This window comes from Diabrotica virgifera, chromosome 6, assembly GCF_917563875.1.
Source record: "Diabrotica virgifera virgifera chromosome 6, PGI_DIABVI_V3a".
In the NCBI taxonomy this organism is placed as follows: domain Eukaryota; kingdom Metazoa; phylum Arthropoda; class Insecta; order Coleoptera; family Chrysomelidae; genus Diabrotica; species Diabrotica virgifera.
The window spans coordinates 137,154,893-137,175,227 of NC_065448.1; the positions used below are offsets into that span (position 1 = coordinate 137,154,893).

Here is a 20,335-nt window from a genome sequence, read left to right on the forward strand (position 1 = left end):
ATATATATATATATACATCCTTCGTACAAAGTCAGTCCATTAGACAAAACAGTTATCCCGAGCCATCGATTTCTGATAGAGTTAGAGGAGTATATCTTTCAAATTTAAACTTAGGTGATATGTGACGTAATGAATTATGAAATATATACTTGACATAGTTTGCAAATAAAAGATTTGTAGAAAAAAAATATATCACCTAAAAATTTCTAACAATCCTGAGCCGATAGCAGATTCATACAAACCCAGTCCATCTTTATACTACAATAGGTATCCATACGGTAATTCCCGAGCCAGGCAGTGTTGCCGTAATATTAAAACGCGTAAAAAGTGCAGACTTTTAAATCATTTTACATTTGGCCGTTTTCGTCTACAAAATCAACTTCACAGTCTCGTCTACAAATTTCACGCCTAGAAATTTTAAATACAACGTACTTAGTTGAAATGGGAAGTAAAAGTTACGAGATTTAAATTAGAACTTGTTCGAGTTACGAGATTTAAATCATAAATTTACTTTTATATACGGGTCATTCCATTTCAAATCACTCAATTTTGGAGCAAAAAAAATTTTGGACCTCCGATTTGTCTGGAAATTGGTATATAGCTTCTGCGGGACGTAAAAATAAGATATTTAAGGTCAAAAAATCTTCTTCTTTTTTTCTCAAAATGATATTTTATGCGATTTTACAGTGATTTGATGTTAATTTATACAAATTTGCATTTTTTATCGTAAAGTATCAATGGAAAACATAATATTTTTGATATATTGATTTTCCATATCAATGGAAAACATTATATGGCATTATAACAAGTTACTTTGATTCAAAACAAGCTATTGATCAAATTTTATAGCGTAGAAAACGTTAAAATACCGTTTTTTACATTTTTATCCATTCCCAAAATACATCATAATCGATTTGGCTGAAAATTTGCCAACAGATAGACAAAGCATGAAACTTTAGGTGATGAGAAGGATTTGAATTATATTACAATACCAAAAAAGGCACATGCAATATTATAGTCAAAAATATAGGCTTCTACTGTAAGTACAATTAACTCAAAAATATCGACCTCACGACAAAAATTGTTAAAAAGAAATTGTAATAATTGTAAATACGATTTATTTGGAACAATTTCAGGTCCTCCCATTTTTGTCGAAAAGTTAAAAATGGCGGAGATATTGAGCAAAACAGGTTCTCCTTTAAAATCAAGATGGCGGCTAACGTAACAGAAGAATTCATTCGTGATTTACATTTAGGCTACTATTGACTCTCCTAAAGATCAGAAAAATAAAATTTTGGGCAGCTCGGCATTCAAGGTCAAATGCTATCCCGACTGGACTAATATATACTTTTGAATCTGATATTACTGCATGTAACTTTTTTGGTATTGTAATATAATTCAAATCCTTCTAACCACTTAAAGTCCTATCTTTTGGCTATCCGTGGGCAAATTTTCAGCCAAATCGATGATGATGTATTTTGGGAATGGAGGAAAATGTAAAAACCGGTATTTTAACGTTTTTTACACTATAAAATTTGATCAAAAACTTGTTTTGATTCAAAATAACTTGTTATAATGCCATATAATGACATTTTTGAGTCCTTTCTATTAAAATATTATGTTTTTCATTGATACTTTACGACAGAAAATGCAAATTTGTTTAAATAAACACCAAATCACTGTAAAATCGCATAAAATAACATTTTGAGAAAAAAGAAGAAGAAGATTTTTTGACCTTAAATATCTTATGTTTACGTCCCGCAGAAGCTATATACCAATTTTCAGCCAAATCGGAGATCCAAAATTTTTTGCCTGAGTGATTTGACATGGAATGTACCATACTGATTTTGTGAAGCATACATAGTGTGACCAACTCGAATTCAGTGCAATTCGGGACAAGGCTGAAAAAAATACCAGAAATTCGGGACTTTTCAATAAAAATCGGGCCATTTTTTTTGTCAGAACTTCAATATCATCATTTTATTGATTATTTAACATTTTATGTTGTCAATTATATTTTTGATAGGAGCCACAATTGGCTGTAATAATTACATTTTTCTTAGTTTTTTTTTTAAATCCGGAAATCGTTCTCAAAAAAGGAAAGATCAACTGATGTTGAATTTTCATGTAAATAGGTATTATAACCTTAGGTTAATATAAAAATGTAAGTGTCATACAATTGTGGCTTCTTCTTCTTTTGGTGCCTATCCGTATCGAATATTGGCGATCATTCTGCCTATAATTATTTTATTAACATATGCTTTAAATAGATTAGTTGTTGTGGTAGAGAACCATTTCTTCTGGTTCTTTAACCATGATATTCTTCTTCTCGCTATACCTCGCTTTCCGAATACTTTGCCTTGAATGATTATTTTCAATAATCTGTATTTATTTCCGTTTCTCATTATGTGTCTGAGATATTCTAACTATCCATTTTTAAATGTAAACATCACTTCTCTTTCTTTCCCCATTCTTCTTAGTATGGTCTCGTTGGTTATCTTGTCCGTCTAAGATATCCTTAGGATTTGCCTGTATAGCCACATCTCAAAGGCTTCAAGTTTTTGATTGTAAATTAATCCCATCAAAATGTAATTGTCAAAAATTCCACAAGAAAACAACTTCAGAACATTTTTGTGTTGATTACTTCTTACTATCATATTTGTCGCACAACTTAATTTGCTTAACAATGAGAAGAAAACCTCTAATTCTTAGAAGAATACATAATGTACTAAAAATTTCAAAATAAAATTATTTTACCAAAACGTTGAAAATTCGGATGGCCCGGAAGCCTTGTCCGGGACGCCGGGACACTACTTCGTAATTCGGGCCATGTCCCGGATTTTTCGGGCTAGTTGGTCACACTAAGCATACATCTATATTCGTTTAAATACATGGTTTTCTTACTTTTTGCAGGAAAAGTACGACTTTGCTCCCTACAATCAGGTCAGAAAAAGTATACTTTCGGTAAAGGTCGAGGGACAATTTTTTTTCATATATTATGTACAGTTTGCTACCTACTAAATAAACTTAAAAAACACCCTGCTAGTTTTCACAATCATAAACTTGTCAGGATGATAAGTTCCACAATTAAAACTTCTCCTGTTCCAGTGTTCCCATACATCAAAGTTTGTCCGACTAAACACCGTTAAGCTATTAACAAATGTTCAGCATGTTATTAATCAACTTTTTTTTGGCACGCGGGATCCAGGCCTAAAAATTTATTTAAATATAAACAAATACAAGAAAGTCTAACATTGTGGATATTTAAACATCTCGGAAATTATGAAGCGTAAGAATAACTGTTTCAATAAATTTTTGTGAATTGTAAATAAGATATGTACCTCCTACCTACAGTTATTTGCTTATTCACATTTTCACAATGGGATTTGTCGGACTGCATTCACTTAAAATTTTACAATAGGTATTATTACCCATGTTTACGATCCCGACTTAGCCATAAAAAATATCGGTACCTATCCTATGAATCACTTCCTTTAGTTTAGTCCTTTAATAATTTCATAGTTGGAATTATTATACATATTGTGTTATTTTGTACCTAAATAGTTTGTTTTTACAATTGGAATAATAAACAAAAAATCAGCATTTCTTATGTTAAATAATGTTAGTATAAGAATACATAAAATACAACCATGAATATCTGAATAAGTCATTCAATAACTTCTAAAAAATTTAATATAATGTGACTAAATATAGTTTTGTCCAATAAATATCTCCCATTATCGTCAAAAGGTACTTTTAAATGTTTTAACTTTATTCTGCGATTTTGCTTCTCCTTCTTTAAGTGCCGTCTACCAATCGGTGCGGTGGTTTTGATATCATCATCATTCTCTTTACTCTATCTACCGCTGCGCTGAAGAGTTCTACAGAACTGCATTTAAACCAGTTCCTTAAAAATTCTTCAACCATGACACTTTCGTTCTTCCAATACTCATTCTGCCTCTTATCTTTTCCTGTAATATCAGTCTTAGCATTTCATATCGCTGTCTCTTCATTACATGTCCCAGATATTATAAATTTCTTATTTTTATTGTGTACATTATTTCGCATTATTTGCCAAATTCTCGCAATACTTCCGTGTTCGTTTTCTTCTGTGTCCATGCTATTCTAGGCATCCTTCTGTAACACCACATTTCAAATGACTGTAGCTTATTTATATGTTCTTGCTTTAATGTTCAACTTTTAAGTCCATATTGCTGTATCGAGAACACGTAGCATCTCAAAGCTCCTACTCTCAGTTCCAATCCAAGGTCTTTGTTGCAGAAAACTGTTTTCATTTTTACAAACGCACTTCTTGCTATTTCTATCCTGGTCCTTATTTCTGTTGTTTGTTGTTTTGTCATTATTCTATAAAATCCAGGTTCCTAGGTATTTGTATGTATCGACCATTTCTTCTTCTTCTAAAAGTGCCTATCTTCTGGAGATGTTGGCGACCACATTGACCCATCGTATTCTATTTACGGCAGCTCGAAATAGATCAGTTGACGTTAGACCAGTCCACTTCCTAAGATTGGCCAGCCAGGATATACGTCTACGTCCAGGGCCTCTCCTGCCCTCAATCTTGCCTTGTAGAATCAACTGCAGCAGTCGGTATTTTTCATTACGCATAATGTGACCGAAGTAAGCCAATTTTCTGTCCTTTACGGTGTTAATTATTTCTTTGTCTTTTCCTAGCCTCTGGAGAATAGTTATATTAGTTGTGTGGTGTATATATGAGACCCTCAACATACGTCGGTAACACCACGTTTCAAACGCCTCTAACCGTTTTATGGCATCTTCTGTCAGGCTCCAGCTTTCAACTCCGTATAGGAGGACACTAAAGACGTAACATCTAGGAATTCTTATGCGTATATTGATCTGCCTTTTTCAATACGAGTTTTTATTTCGTAGCTATGATCCCAAGTATCCTTAATGTTGCAGCCCAGGTAGCATATTTTCTGTACTCTCTCTAGGGGTGTATTGTTTACTGTAATTTGGGCGTTTATGTTGGTGTTTTTACTAATGATCATTATTTTTGTCTTCTTACAGTTTAATTTTAGGCCGTATTTGTTACATGCTTCTACAACATTATCCATGATCCTTTGGAGCCCCTGCGCACTATCTGCCAGCAATACTGTATCGTCTGCATATCTAATATTATTTATAAGTTGTCCATTTACTGCAATACCATCTTCTGATTCGTCCAAGGCCTCTCTAAAGATGTTTTCAGAGTATATGTTAAATAATGTTGGTAACAGTATGCAACCCTGTCTGACTCCTTTTTCAACCGTGAAGATTTCGGACAGTTCATTTTCGAATCGAACTGTTGCTTTTTGTTGGAAATATAAGTTTGAAACGAGTCTTATATCCTTACCATCGAGTCGTGATGTTTTTAGGATATCGATTAGTTTTCCATGTGGGACTTTATCAAATGCCTTCTCGAAATCTATGAAACATGCATACACATCGCAATTGACATCCCTGGCTCTCTGTATTAGAACTTGCAAGCTGAAAAGTGCTTCCCTCGTTCCGAGTCCTGATCTGAATCCAAATTGAACTTCACTCAGCTGTTCTTCTAATTTGGTGTATATGCGCGAGTGAATGATACTAAGGAGTACTTTAAGTACAAGGCTCATCAAACTAATTAATCTATGTTCTTCACATTTTCTAGCGTTGGCTTTTTTGGGAAGTGGAATGAATATTGATAGTAGCCAGTCTTTTGGTAAGTAACCAGTCTCGTATATGTTGTTGAATAACTTCGTAAGAGCTGTAATCTGTTGTGCCTCTAATAGCTTTGAAATTCCACCATGCACCTCATCAGGTCCTGGTGATTTCCCATCTTTAATCCACTTAATGGCCATAGTTACTTCTTCGTTGGTTATTTCTGGGCCGTAGGGATTGTCTATTTTATACGGACTTCGTGCAGCATCTTCGAATAATTCTTGCATAATATATTCTTTCCACCTTCTTAATTTATCTTCAATTGTAGTCAAAATTTGACCTTCAACGTCTACGACTATGTATATTTGGGATATGCACCATTTCTATCGGTGCATATCCCAAATGAATGTTTGGTTGTATGTTTTCTTAGTTAGTATCATGTATTTTGTCCTTTTGTATTCATTTTTAGTCCATTTTCTTCACAGAAACTGTTTGTTTTGTTTAGTAGTAGTTGGAGTTGTTCAGCAGAGCTTGCTATGATAATTACAGTATCGTCTGCATATCTTATGTTGTTAATAGATCTCCCGTTTGGTATTATTCCTTCACTATGAGAAAGTAATGCTTTTTCAAAAATGGCTTCACTATATACATTAATTCATCCCTGCTTAACTTCTCTCCTGATTTCAATTTCTGAACCGGGTTTGTATCTATTACAATTTATGCTCTTTGATTCCTGTAAAGGTTTGTTACTATTCGGAAGTCCCTTTGGTCTATGTTTTTTGTCTTTATAATTTGTACTAATTGTTCATGTCTTACTTTTTCAAATGCTTTCTCAAAATCAACGTAACAAACATGCACATCCACATTCATATCTATACATTTTTGAGCTAACACATTAAAAGCAAATAACACCTCTCTGATTCTTAGTCATTATTAGATTATTTATTTTAGATTATTATTTTTAAAAAGACAGCCCTTTATCGAATGTTAATTTGGTTTTACCGACATTTTTGAAAGTAAAAGTAATATCTTGAGTTAAATATGGGTGAGCACAAAAAATACACCCTTGATAAAACTTGCTACTAAAGGTCTCTATATAATTTCTCGTTGGTAGGAACATAAAACTTGAAGCCTTCGAGATGTGGCTATACAGGCGAATCCTAAGGATATCATGGACTGACAAAATAACCAACGAGACCGTATTACGAAGAGTGGGCAAAGAAAGAGAGTTGATGTATACCATTAAAAGGAGAAAGTTAGAATATCTCGGACACATAATGAGAAAGGGCACCAAATACAGATTACTGAAGGTAATCCTTCAAGGTAAAGTATTCGGAAAGCGAGGAATTGGGAGAAAAAGAATATCATGGTTAAAGAACCTGAGGAAATGGTTCTCCACAACAACAACTAATCTTTTTAAAGCATCAGTTAATAAAATAATTAAAGCCAGAATGATTCGAAACGAATAGGCACTAAAAGAATAAGAAGGAACATAATCCATATAATTATCTACGTATAATTACATAATCGACATAATTATCCGCCAATGAGGAGGCTGAAAAGAATAATGTGGAGAAAATCGACAAATCTGAATTACTGGTTTTTACTCGTATTTTAATTTTGATGTACATTGTAATTTTGTTATAAGGTTTGTAAATTGTTTATATTAATATTTTAGAAGATGGTGTGTTAATTAAGCATAACATAAGATTCTTAAGTTTAATCCATTTGCAACAACTCTCAATAAATATATTAGCTATTTTCGAGGTGAACATTTTTTACCCACCCTTGGGCATACATGGAACCTAAAAAATGTTGGGCGTTGAAGGGTTAGAGCAAATGCCGTATTGGAGAGTATTGTGTACAAAACGAGCACAGAAACACTCCTCGCATAATATTACACTATCTTCACATTACATATTATAACACAAGGGCTTCACACTATACTAGTTTTGGCCGATAGTAGAAAATACAACGATAGGTATCAAGGAAGACTTTATTAGACTGTAAAATACCGCAAAACAAATAGGCCTCCGAATAAATAAGAATAATACAAAATTTATGGCTATAATACGAACGGAACAGTGAGACAGAATATTAGAGTAAAACGTTACAATGGACCAGTACAACTTTAAAAGGGTTCATTATTTTAAACATTTGGGAGCTACGATCAGCTCTGTCAACATCATTACTCATAAACAGATATTAAAGACAAGATACAAAGTGCAGATCGTTGCTGGTTTGCGTTACAAAAAATAATAAAATCCAAAAATGTATCCGGCTGTACAAAATAAGAATCTACCGTTCGGGCCTATAATGACGTATGCCTGTGAAACATGGACAATGACAAAACAATACGAGAACTGCTTAAAAATCACAGAAAGAAGAATTCTTACAGGAATATATGGAGCAGTTAAAGATGACACCAGAGAACTGTACAAAGTGGGAACCTACCAGCACTTATATGACTAACCAGGTATAGTTAAAATAATAAAGTCACAAAGATCGGTCGGACATGACAAGAGACGAGAGCATTGTATCGCCACATTCTCAACATTTTACAAGAATTAATTACTTTTCCAAACTATAATCTACGTTAAAATTAAGACAGCCAATTTGTCTGTAAAAGAGTGACAAAAAACAAAAGAAAATATACCTTATACGACATTATAAAACAAAATAAAAATATCTCAAAATATCTCCACATTAGTTTCTTAATTTTGTTCTCTTTAAAATTTGGAACTCAATTAAAGAATATTGTTCTTTCTACTATAATTTACAATAAATATACATTTTATGAAAATCTGTTATGTATTCCAAATAACCAGAATCCATTTAAACTTAAGAACGACAAATTTATCATTGTATTGTCACTCCCTCGGGTCGACCGTTTCAATAATATCCTTTTTTTACCTGAGGTGACACGAAACGATATACTGTATTGATAGTTACAACCAACGCTGTTGCCACTTCTGTTGGTTCGGAATTGCTAATTTTAAGACATATATACAAATAGATGCAACAGCGCTTGTATATAATTTTAGGCGGAATTAGTTGGAACTAACAAAACAATCCTTCGTACAATGTGGAGCCACTTGACTTCAGTTTTGCCTTGCACTTTTTGACTATATGTGACTCAAATATAGGCATGTTGGTATCATTTGCAGTAGATAATGCCATACTCTTTCATTTTCTTCCGCAATAGTCAATAAAATGGGCAAATTGATGTAGAAAACTGCGAGAAACAATCCGGAGCCGCCTATATGGTCTCATATTGTTTCACTGGTCTGACATTGTTCATTCATTTACCTATTACTGGACTGACTTTGTATGGAAGCGGAATATATATATATATATATATATATATATATATATATATATATATATATATATATATATATATATATATATATATATCTAGGACAAATCACTAGATTAAATAAAGAAAATCAGACCGAAGAAATAAAGAGAAGAATAAGGTTGGCCTGGGCATCATTCGGAAAACTTTCTTATATTCTAAAGAACAGAAAATACCCGCAATACCTAAAAACCAAGGTCTTCAATCAATGTATACTCCCTGTTTTAATATATGGCTCTCAGACATGGACGTTTACAAAAGAGAATATGGAAAAAATGGCAAAGACAGAAAGAGCCATGGAAAGACAAATGCTAAACATTAAATTATCAGACAGGAAAAGAAACGAATGGATTCGTAACAAAACAAAAGTGAAAGACGTCTCTACCCAAGTAGCGAAGCTTAAATGGAAGTTCGCCGGACACACCCTACGGCAGAAGGATGAAAGATGGACTAAGGTGATAATACATTGGAGACCATGGAACCACAAACGAAAAAGGGGAAGGCCATAGATGCGATGGTCAGATGACCTGAAGAAACACACTGGGTCAAAATGGATGCAAATTGCCCAAGATAGAGAGGCGTGGAAGAAGGAAGAGGAGGCCTATATCCAAGGATGGATGTTTAGGGCTGATTAGATAGATAGATAGATTTTCCATTTTTGCCAGAAATGATTTATCACCAATTTTATTTCCTTTCCTCAGTTTAACCTTTAGTTGCAGATTTGCTTTAATAAACTGTTCTAGTTTTTGTTTAGTAGACCTGTTATCATTGCTATCGAAAGTTAATCCTTTAATTATTATATTCTTTGTTCTTTTATCCTTCTCAATTCGTTCTATTCTGTAAATTATTTTTATCTACTATAAAATTACAGTAGGTAGGTAACTATAATAATAATTAATTAGTTGTTTATAGTATTTTATTTTTAGTCACAATTGGAATTTTGACAAAAATGGTATGTTTAATAGAAAGTAATCGCGGTAAACCTTTACTGGTATTTATTTGAAAATTTTGTTTTTTATAAAGTGAAATGTTGTTCTGAAGTTATTTCCTTGTGGCATTTTTATGATTAATTATTTATGTGGGAAATAAGCCACAATTAAAATGAAAAAAATAATTTTATTAACGTTTTGGGCGTCGAAACGTTAATAAAATTATTTTTTTCATTTTAATTGTGGCTTATTTCCCATATAAATAATTAATTATAAAGTGAAAGTTTTAAAAAGGGAAGAAGTGTTCTGGAGGTGTAATAAAACAACTTGTAGTGCGAAATTTTTTACTATTGGTGCAAATTTTACAATATCTCGAAGTATCCTACAACATAATATAATCATGAACCAGATCGTCAGAGATATATCCGAAAATTATTTCTAACTCTTGTAAACGTAAATCCGAAGAGAATCTAACTGAAAAACCAGCAAAAATTATACGTCAAGAGCTTGCAGCTAATTTGCCTAAAATAAATACTACAATTGGTGTCAGTTACATAAGAATTATATAAATATATATAATTATCGACGAAAAATGATGCCTAGTCGACTTCCTTCCAATATTGATGAGGTTTAAGAATTTGTGAAGAGCTGTGCTCAAAAAACAACCAAGGGGAAAATTTTCTCTTTATAAACTGTGTCAAAAGTAAGATAATTGTATTTAGTTGTGAAACAAATATAAGACTTTAGCCACATTGAATTTTATACAAAGAGGGGAAAAATTATGGAATAAATTCATTTTATCTAAAATGGATGATTTTGGAAAAAATTCCGAAACGAGTCGATTTTTATTTTTAAATTAAAATTTTGTGGCATATATTCCATACTAGTCACATTTGGTAGCTCATTTGAAAGGTTGTTTAATTCTCTATTCAATAATATAAACATTAACATCATTATTTATACAGGGTGACTAAAAAAATAATTTTTGAATTAAATTAGTTGACGCAGAAAGAAGAATGTAGGTATGTAATTTATTTAAATCAAAATGCATTGTACTGCTATCAGAGTAGAAAGTAGAAAAATGTTTATTTAACAAATAAACATTTTTTTCACTTATATTAAAACTCAAACAACCTTTCACCTGCCTCTTGGCAGTTCGAACATTTCATTTAAGCGAAAAGCAATGTTTATTTGCCAAATAAACATTTTTTCTAATATCTGGCAGCAATAGAATTTATTTTGAGTCAAATAAACATTCTTCTTTTTGCGTCAGTTAATTTATTCAAAGAATTATTTTTTGGCCACCCTGGACAAATAATTATGTAAATGTTTATATTACTGAATACAGAATTAAAAACACTCCCAAATGAGCTACCATACGACCCCTATTCCCATTTTAAAAAATCATCGACTACGTGATCGTGATCACGTTCAGATCGATGACGTCACTAGTATGAAATATAGGCCAAAAAATTGTAATTTAAAAATAAAAATCGACCCGTTTCGGGATTTGTCTCCAAAATCGTCCATTTTAGAGAAACTGAATTTATTCCATAATTTTGCCCCTCTCGTATGTATGTATGGCACATTTCTTACTGTACCACATATTATTTGCAATTATTCACTAGTCATATGCCAATTAATGGGCATTATATTTCTTTATTATGCTGTTTACTGCCAAACAAAAAAACAAAAACTTACAACAATTTTTTTTATTTGTTAAAATCAGAGATTTTTAAAGCTTTCAAAATTGAATTTAATCCTAGTAAAATTTTTGTAGATTTTGAAAAGGCTATTCATAATGCAATCATTCAAATGTGTCCGAACACTGAAATACATGGTTGTAGATTTCACCTACACCAAGCTTGGTATAGAAAAATTCAGTCTCTTGATTTAACATCAGAATATACAAAAATGATTCTGAAGTATGTAAGTGGTCAAACAGACTTTTGGCCTTATATAATGTATATACAACCAGAAGACAAATCAGATTAAACCAGAAAATGAAATTTTAGATAGATATGTTGATTATTTAGTTGAAACTTATATAGACGAAAATACCACATTCTCCCCATATTTGTGGACAGAGGCAAATTCTTCTGTTATTCGTACTACGAATTCTTGCGAATCTTTTCATTCGCATTTTAATTCTTCGTTTTATAATACGCATCCATCCACATAATATATCTTCCTACAATAAATTAAAGAATTTCAGATATATACGTATGTTAAAATTTAAAGTTTACATATTGCACAACCTATCAAAGATAAAGAAGTTAAACTGAAATTGGAAAATAAATATATTAAAGATATCAGTCTAATCAAATGAAATAGATTTTGTAAAGTGTGTCTCTTAGTATAATAGTAATAGTCGAGGAAATGAAGCATTTTGGCTCGCAATTTTTTCCTCCAGCATGGATTTACTTGAAATTTTCACAGAAGGTAGGGAATAGTCCTAGGATCATTTTCTATATCATGCCGCTGTACGCTAAAACCTTGGGGGTGGTTGCCACCCCATCTCGGGGGTGGGAATTTTTTATTACATTTTAACCATGTAAATCGATATAAAAGGTAATTCTAAGAAAAAAATGTTTTTTACATTTTCTTCGTAAAACTAATATTTTTCGAGTTATTCGCGCTTGAAAGTAACAGTTTTCGATGAAAAAATCGATTTTTCGAGAGGATTTTTTGAGAATACCTCGAAAAATATGCATTTCTCTTAAAAACTTAAATAATCTTTTTTCAAGTATACAGTTAGGCCTTTCAAAAAAAATAATAAAAAGTTTCTATCCTGAAAATTAAGCGACTTATGATCAAAAAAATGTCGGTACCTGCTTTTCTCTATGAAAAAATCAGTGAAAACAACCCCCTAACTACCCTCCTAATTAAAAATTGGTCTTAACCTTTCTGTAATTCCTTTTATGTTTGTATTATCAATACACCCAAGAAGTTTGACCTATTTAAAAGGTCTAATTTTAGAAAAATTGGAGTTTAAAGGAAAATTAATTTTTTGGAATTTCCCATTTTTCACCTTTTACTTCAAAATATCTTCGAAAATACTGGAGATACGAAAAAAATTATGGACTACTAAATTGTAGCTTTTTTACTAACTAAAATTTTCTTGTGCACAGATTTTCATTACAGTGAACAGTTAGCGAGATATAGCTGTTTAAAACCTCTATTTACGAGCAAACATCCCCTTATTGGAACCCTTTAAACCCAACCTAATTAAAAACTAAGGGATCTTATGGAATTTAGTTTACAAAGTCTGATAACTCTTCAAATGTCCTACAAAGTCATTTTTGAAAAAACTTCTTATCGCCAAAAATGAAGGAGCTATGTTTATAAAACGAATTTTTTTTTTTTCGAAAAATTCGGATAGTTCGTTTATGGATCATTTTCAATGTATATATAATACCACAGATCCGGTTCGTATACTGGAAGATGACTAAAAAACTATTTGTATTTATATTTGTACATATTTGTAAATTCGTATTTTTGTGTAAATAAGTGTTTTTGTAATTCTTTAATTCTACTTTTTTTTCTGTATAGATCTATTAAAATATCTACTTATAAAAACTGTAATGTTATTAAGGGTGGCTTTTAAGGGTTGAAATATTATGATATTATATCCTAAAGTATAAAACAATCATTATTTAACCAATCAAAACCAAAGTTTTCCCATATTAAAGTTTACAATGTTTTTATATAATTTTTGACAATAAGGGGTATCTTACACCCCTAAAAATAATCAACGCCCTTAAGCATGATATAGAATATGAAGTACAGGGTGAGATGATCCTAATCCAAAATTTTTATGTAAATCGATGCAAGCCGAAATTATTCTTTTAGGATAAGTAAATTTTTTATATATAGCTTCAACAAGGTTGGTTTTAAGGGTTGAAATATTATGATAGTATATCTTAAAGCATAAAACAATCATTATGTAACTAATAAGAACCAAATGTTGACAATATTAATGTTTAAAATGTTATTTTATAATTTTTTACAATTAGGGGTAGTTTTCACCCTTAAAAAACCAAAAGCGTACAACGGCTCAATATAGAAAATGAACTAGAGGGTGTAATGAGCCCAATCCCAAATTTTTGTACAAATCGACGCTGGACGAAAAAATTGCGAGGTTTTGCCATTTTTTCTGCTTCATTTCCTCGACTATAAATATTAAATAATAATTTATACATTTTGAATATTATCTATATTATAAACTATTATTATAATGTAAGGAATTTAATGTCTTTAATTCGGGTTTCGGATGCTTCCATACTAATCATTATTAAATTACATTTATATTTTTATTTTATTACCTGAGTGAGTTGGTGAGGAAAATACCTACCGGATCAATAGAAACCCTTATAGTGCAGTCACTGAAGGTTTTCACCTCCGATTTCGTTGAACCTCCATCGATTTTCATGAAAATTGGTCAGTAATTAGAGGATACCTCAAGGAACAAAGGTGACATGATGCCAACTTGCGCCTTTACCCTGGGGGTGGATGCCACCCCTTCTCGGGGGTGAAAATTATTTTATTAAAAATAATATCATAAGTCGATATAGGGACAAGTTATAAGCAAAATTTGTTATATAAAGTTATTAAAATAAATCAACACTTTTTGAGTTATTAAAGACCAAAAATTTTATTTTTTCGTAAAAAATGCATGTTTTAAATCGGTTTTTCACGTATACTTCAAAAACTATAAACTTTTGCAACAAAGTTATTATTACTGAAATTGAAGATAATAAAAAATTGAATACATTCCTTACAAAAAGAACTAAACTAATGTTAGCTCAAAGTGAGTTATTGGCAATTGAATGTGTATTTTTTTCGACGAGTACTCAAATTAAAGTATTCAAGCTTAAATAACGGGAAAACGATGCAATGTATAGAATATTCTTGCTAAACATTTGCCAACGTACTTCGGAATACCTATCAAATGAGCTTCAGAACAAAGTAATAGCGTCAAAATTAAGCAAGTTATAATGAAAATAAAAGAACCGTTTCGAATTTTTTAGGAAAAAGTGAAAAATTAAACATACGCCATTTCCACAAAAATTAAAATTTATAGTAATCCTTAAAAAAACTTCTTTACATTAGCATAAGTAATGTTTTCGATAATTTTGACCGGTTTAGAATGCATATTTTTGAAAAAAAAGATATAATAGAAAAAAATCATAATTTTTTAAATTACTGTAATTCTCATATTCTTTTGATAATAACTCCAAAAAAAAAATATTAATGAATAAATGAAAAATAGTTTGTGTCCTTGTGGGATCGGTACTCACCGGAGGGACCGCAGACGTTCGGAAACAATTAGCGTCTCTTTGCAAAGACAATGACGTCGACTTTGCAAAGTAACAAGACACTTACTCAACACACACACTACACATTACTCCCCTGACTTAGTGATAAGTTATACAATTACGTGGCTAAAGGTTCTAGTTCTAAACCAAAGCCAGAATCAGAGAAAAAAAAAAACTCTTTTTTTTCTGTGCCAAATATTTCACCTGTTTTACTATTTCTATAGAATAAAAATTAACCAAGGTAGAAACGTTTAAATTTTAAATTTTGCTGGGGGAGCCATGCAACCGGGGTCATTTAACCTTTTATTTTTAAAAAACTTAGGGGTATAAAATATTAGGTTCACGTGCTTAAATAGCACTTGGAATTAACTTTGAAACAGTTTTTAGATGAACCTGATATCGTAATCACGAACGGAGTTATTAAAAAAAAACAATAATATTTTTTGGAAATATTTTAAAAGATATAATTTAAAAAAAATTTTGGAGCATAAATTTTAACGCTATAAACATGTTTGGGGGCTCATTTAATAGATATTTTTAAGTAATTTGACAAATGTTTTATAAGTTTATGTTACAAAATGCATCAATTTCTCGTTATTTCAGCTTGAATACTCTCAGTTTTTTACTCGCCGAAAAAAATATACATTCAATTACCTGTAACTCAGTTTTAGTTAACACTAAAAGATTTCTGCAGTAAGGGCTTTATTTCGTTTCTTATTAGCTTCAATTTTGATAATAATAACTTTTTTGTAAAAACATACACTTTTGAGTTATTGATGAAAAATTGGTTAAAAACATGCATTTTTCTCAAGAGAAATTAAAATTTTTGATCTTTAATAACTCAAAAAGTTTTGATTTATTTTAATAATTTTATATAACAAATTTTGCTTGAAATTTGTCCCTCTATTGAATTATGGGGTTATTTTTAATAAAATAATTTTCACCCCCGAGAAGGGGTGGCATCCACCCCCAGGGTTAAAGCGCAAGTTGGCACCATGTCACCTTTGTTCCTTGAGATATCCTCTAACCACTCACAAATTTTCATGCAAATCGATGGAGGTTCAACGAAATCGGAGGTAATAGCTCATATTCACCTTCAGTGACTCCACTATTAAATTTGGTGAGGAAAATACCTGTCGGATTATATGTTTTTACTGGTTGGTGAGGAATTTACCTCCGCCCGTTATGGAGTAAATCAGCTCGAATGACAAAACCCGTTTCAAATTTATGTCTTCTGTGGTCGCTACCGCTAAATTAAACTGTAGATTTGCTTGTCTTTATATTTACACTGTCTGATGGCCATCTTACCTCTTGAACTGCTGTATTGTCTATGCTTATATTTTCAAGTTGTATGTCATTTATGGACCCCTAAACTATACCAGCTTTGGACGTTCATCGTTCCAATATTCATTATCATTTTGAATTGCCTAGTTCCGAGGCAAAGTAGCAGTTTTCATAACGTTTTGAACATCCGGTAAATTAAAATCAGTATTATTTTTTACTTTTGTATGATTTTGGCTCTTTGACTTAAGAGGTACTGGGTTGCTAAAGCGCAATATGGAATTTGGCATTTGGATATTTCATAATATATGGAATTCACGGTAAAAAATACTAATTGTAAGCCTAATTAATTCCGACTTGTGGAACTAATGGTCTAAAAGTAAATCTATGCCCAATATATAAAATGTGATATGCAACACAATTTGCATTATATTTACTCTAGTCATACATAATCTGGTTACTTAAACTTTTCTCTAGATAGAGGTGAAATATTAATAGTTAGTTTAGCATTTATAATTCTATTACTTTTATGTAAACATATGTCAGTAAGTAAGGGGCAAAAATCTTTATCGGTTCGAAAATCATTTTTTAATCACGAATCTGTTGTCAAGACAAGTCTACCTGTTGCTTGTGATTTGCGAGATATACGGTTTTTATTAATTTGCTTAAAATCGGAAGTATTTCGGTTTTTACATTTTTTGCATTTTTGCCGCAATAACTTTTACGTGCTCGTGCTATGTCTTTTAATTTTTTTTTAATCTAAAATTGGACAGACGGACAGACAAACATAATCTACAGGGCCGAAATTTTTATTTTCGTAGTATGATTTTTCGATCCAATGAAACTTTCAAACCTGGTTTACATGGTTATGTCTACCAAGTTTTAATGTATTTGTAGAAAACTTAGAATATATAAGCAATACACAAAAGTCAACACAAGTAGACGTTCAACAACACCCACCCCAGAAGATCAATGATTAATGATAATAAACAATGGAATACTTCCATTAACAGTAATCGATGTATAAGTTCTGTAACTTGAAGCGCGACTATTGTCTTGTAATATGTAAAGGTATGTTCCGATATGTTAAATACAAAGTACATTAAAAAACAAATAGGAATTTAGATAAAAGTTTGTAATTACCAGAGAACGGCAGTTCTCTGCCAGTGGCGCACACCTACACCCCCTACACGCGACACTATATATACACGAAATTTTCGATTTTCTAAATCTGACTGAATTGAAAATTGGGCCAACTCCCATCTTAAAGTTCAGGAAAGACTCACCCATTCATATGTCATTACCAGAGAGCGGTAGTTCTCGCCAGTGGCGCACATCCACACTCCCCTTCACGCGTCACTATATATACACGAAATTTTCGATTTTCTAAATCTGAATGAATTGAAAATTGGGCCAACTCCCATCTTAAAGTTCAGGAAAAGACTCACCCATTCATATGTCAACCATCCATTTTGGTCCACGGGTGTGGATTTTACGGCCCTTCTTATTTAGGGTCTGTTTTGCGTTCTCGTCCCCAAAACTCCCAAAAACTTCAAAAATTTAACTTCTACCTTTACGGCTTCTGATAGTACTGATCATTACCTTTCCAACGCATGTCTAATTTTGAAAATCGGTTATACCATCCAAAAGTTACCGAGCTCAGAATTATGACTCAATTTTTATTTAAAAAGAGGAAAATGTTTGTGGATATCTATGTATGTATGTATGTATGTATGTATGTATGTATGTATGTATGTATGTATGTATGTGTGTGGAAAAGTTAAACCGATCTGAATTTTTTTTCTGTGTTTGAAGAGAGGGTCAGGGCCGATTCAGAACCGGTGTAGTTTGTGACTTTTGACCACCCATAAGTCAGCTATAGGACTTGGTAGGTACAAAACGGCATATTTTTTGGGGGTATATATCTTTGGTTCAAGAAGAGACAGGAGAACCGCAAATACACCAGATCAATAGTGTTGAGTTAAGCTTTCAAATGGTGTCCAAGTCGTCAGGATCAGACATACACACGGCTCAGTATAGCCGAAAAACTGAAAAACTAAGCTTTGAAAATTATGGTTTTTCGACAATTACTCAAAATTTCAACCTATGAATTGCGCCAATAACTGAGCGTTTGTAGAAGGAATCTTGGCGAATCTAACGGTGTACACCGCATATCCGGCAAAATTTTAATTTTTAAGTTATATGCTTCATAATTATGATCAAATCTATTTCTTATGGGAAAACGGTTTCTCAAGCTCAATAATTTCTGTAATAGCTTCAGTTATCATATTTGACCTTAGATTCATCAGATACTACTTGTCAATATACGTTTCAAACTCATGTTTAGTGATCAAAATCGGTTAAGCCGTTTAGAAGTTATTAAGCTACAAAAGTATAATCCAATTAACGATTATTCCCTAAATGGTTTATGTAGTTGTAGTGGTTACGACTAAATTTGATCTGGCAACGGGCAATCCGAGTTCATTTACCGGCCATTCCCAATATTTTTTTTCAATCTATTTCGAATAGAAAAAAAATCTAGTGTACATTCGATGGACACTAGTTCATTTGGTAGATAATGCGACAAAGGCGACCATTTTTAAAGCTTAACGTGTAATCGAGAAACATTGCATTTAACTTCATACATTTAATTTATAAATAACTTTGAAAAACTCCTGATAAAAGAATAAAAAACCGCTAAACGCCGTAAAAATGAGTGGCGCATACAATATTCCAGCTACAAAAGGTCTGATATGAATATTACGTGGCGCGAAAATGTATTTTCATTTTGATGCAAAACAAAATTCTAGTTTTATTTTAAAAGATTTTTCCATAATATTTGCTAAATTTGAAGTAAAACGCGCCACAAACGGGTAACTTTGATACAGTTTGAATTTTGAAACTCTTTTATGGCGCGTTTACTTCAAATTTAGCAAACATTATGGAAAAATCTTTCAAAATAAAACCAGAATTTTGTTTTATATTCATGTAATTCACGTAATATTCATATCAGATCTTTTGTAGCTGGAATATTGTATGCGCCACTCATTTTTACGGCGTTTCGCGGTTTTTTATTCTTGTATATTTTACATTAAATAAAATTTAACTTGCTTGTTTAAAAATAGGTGAGACAATAAAGCAGTTAAGAGCCCAAAACCTACCAAATTTTTGCAGTTGAATGCATCTCAATGAAACTTTTTGTATACGATTCGTAAAAGCCATAGGAGACTTTGTGAACAAATATGATGATGAGATCAAAATTACGTTATTGAACACAGAAGGATTTCAAGAAAGACGAAAAAAAATAAATTTGTGATTCAGAGATAATATTTATTGCGAAAGCAAGCAAATAAAGCCAATTACGTGTCAGGATGTCTGAGGGATGTCATCTGGAGAAACAAAGATATGAGGCTGAAAGGGAAAGTACGCATATACAAATCATGTGTAAGACCGATCATGACGTACGCGATAGAAACAAGATGTGACACATCAGAAACCAAGAGGATACTGAGAACATCAGAAATGAGAAAGCTGAGGTCAATAACTGGGAAAACACTGAGAGACAGAATACCGAACGACAGAATAAAAGATCTCTGTAACATACAAGATATAGTACGGTGGGGAAGACAGAGAAGACGAGAGTGGAATCAGCATATGACGAGAATGGACAGCGAGAGAATAGACCGTATAGCCAGGGATTTGAAGCCAACAGGCAAGAGACCAATAGGAAGGCCCTTTAAAAGGTGGCGAGATAGCTGGCAGTCAACATCACAGCTACGAATACAAGCTCA

At 32.0% G+C, this 20,335-nt stretch overlaps 1 protein-coding gene across 1 annotated transcript in view; it reads left to right on the plus strand.

Annotated features, from left to right (window-relative positions):
* Window positions 1–20,335, plus strand: part of LOC114335329 (max-interacting protein 1-like) — a 562,552-nt gene that overhangs the window by 19,193 nt on the left and 523,024 nt on the right. The gene's annotated exons all lie outside the window — the stretch shown is intronic.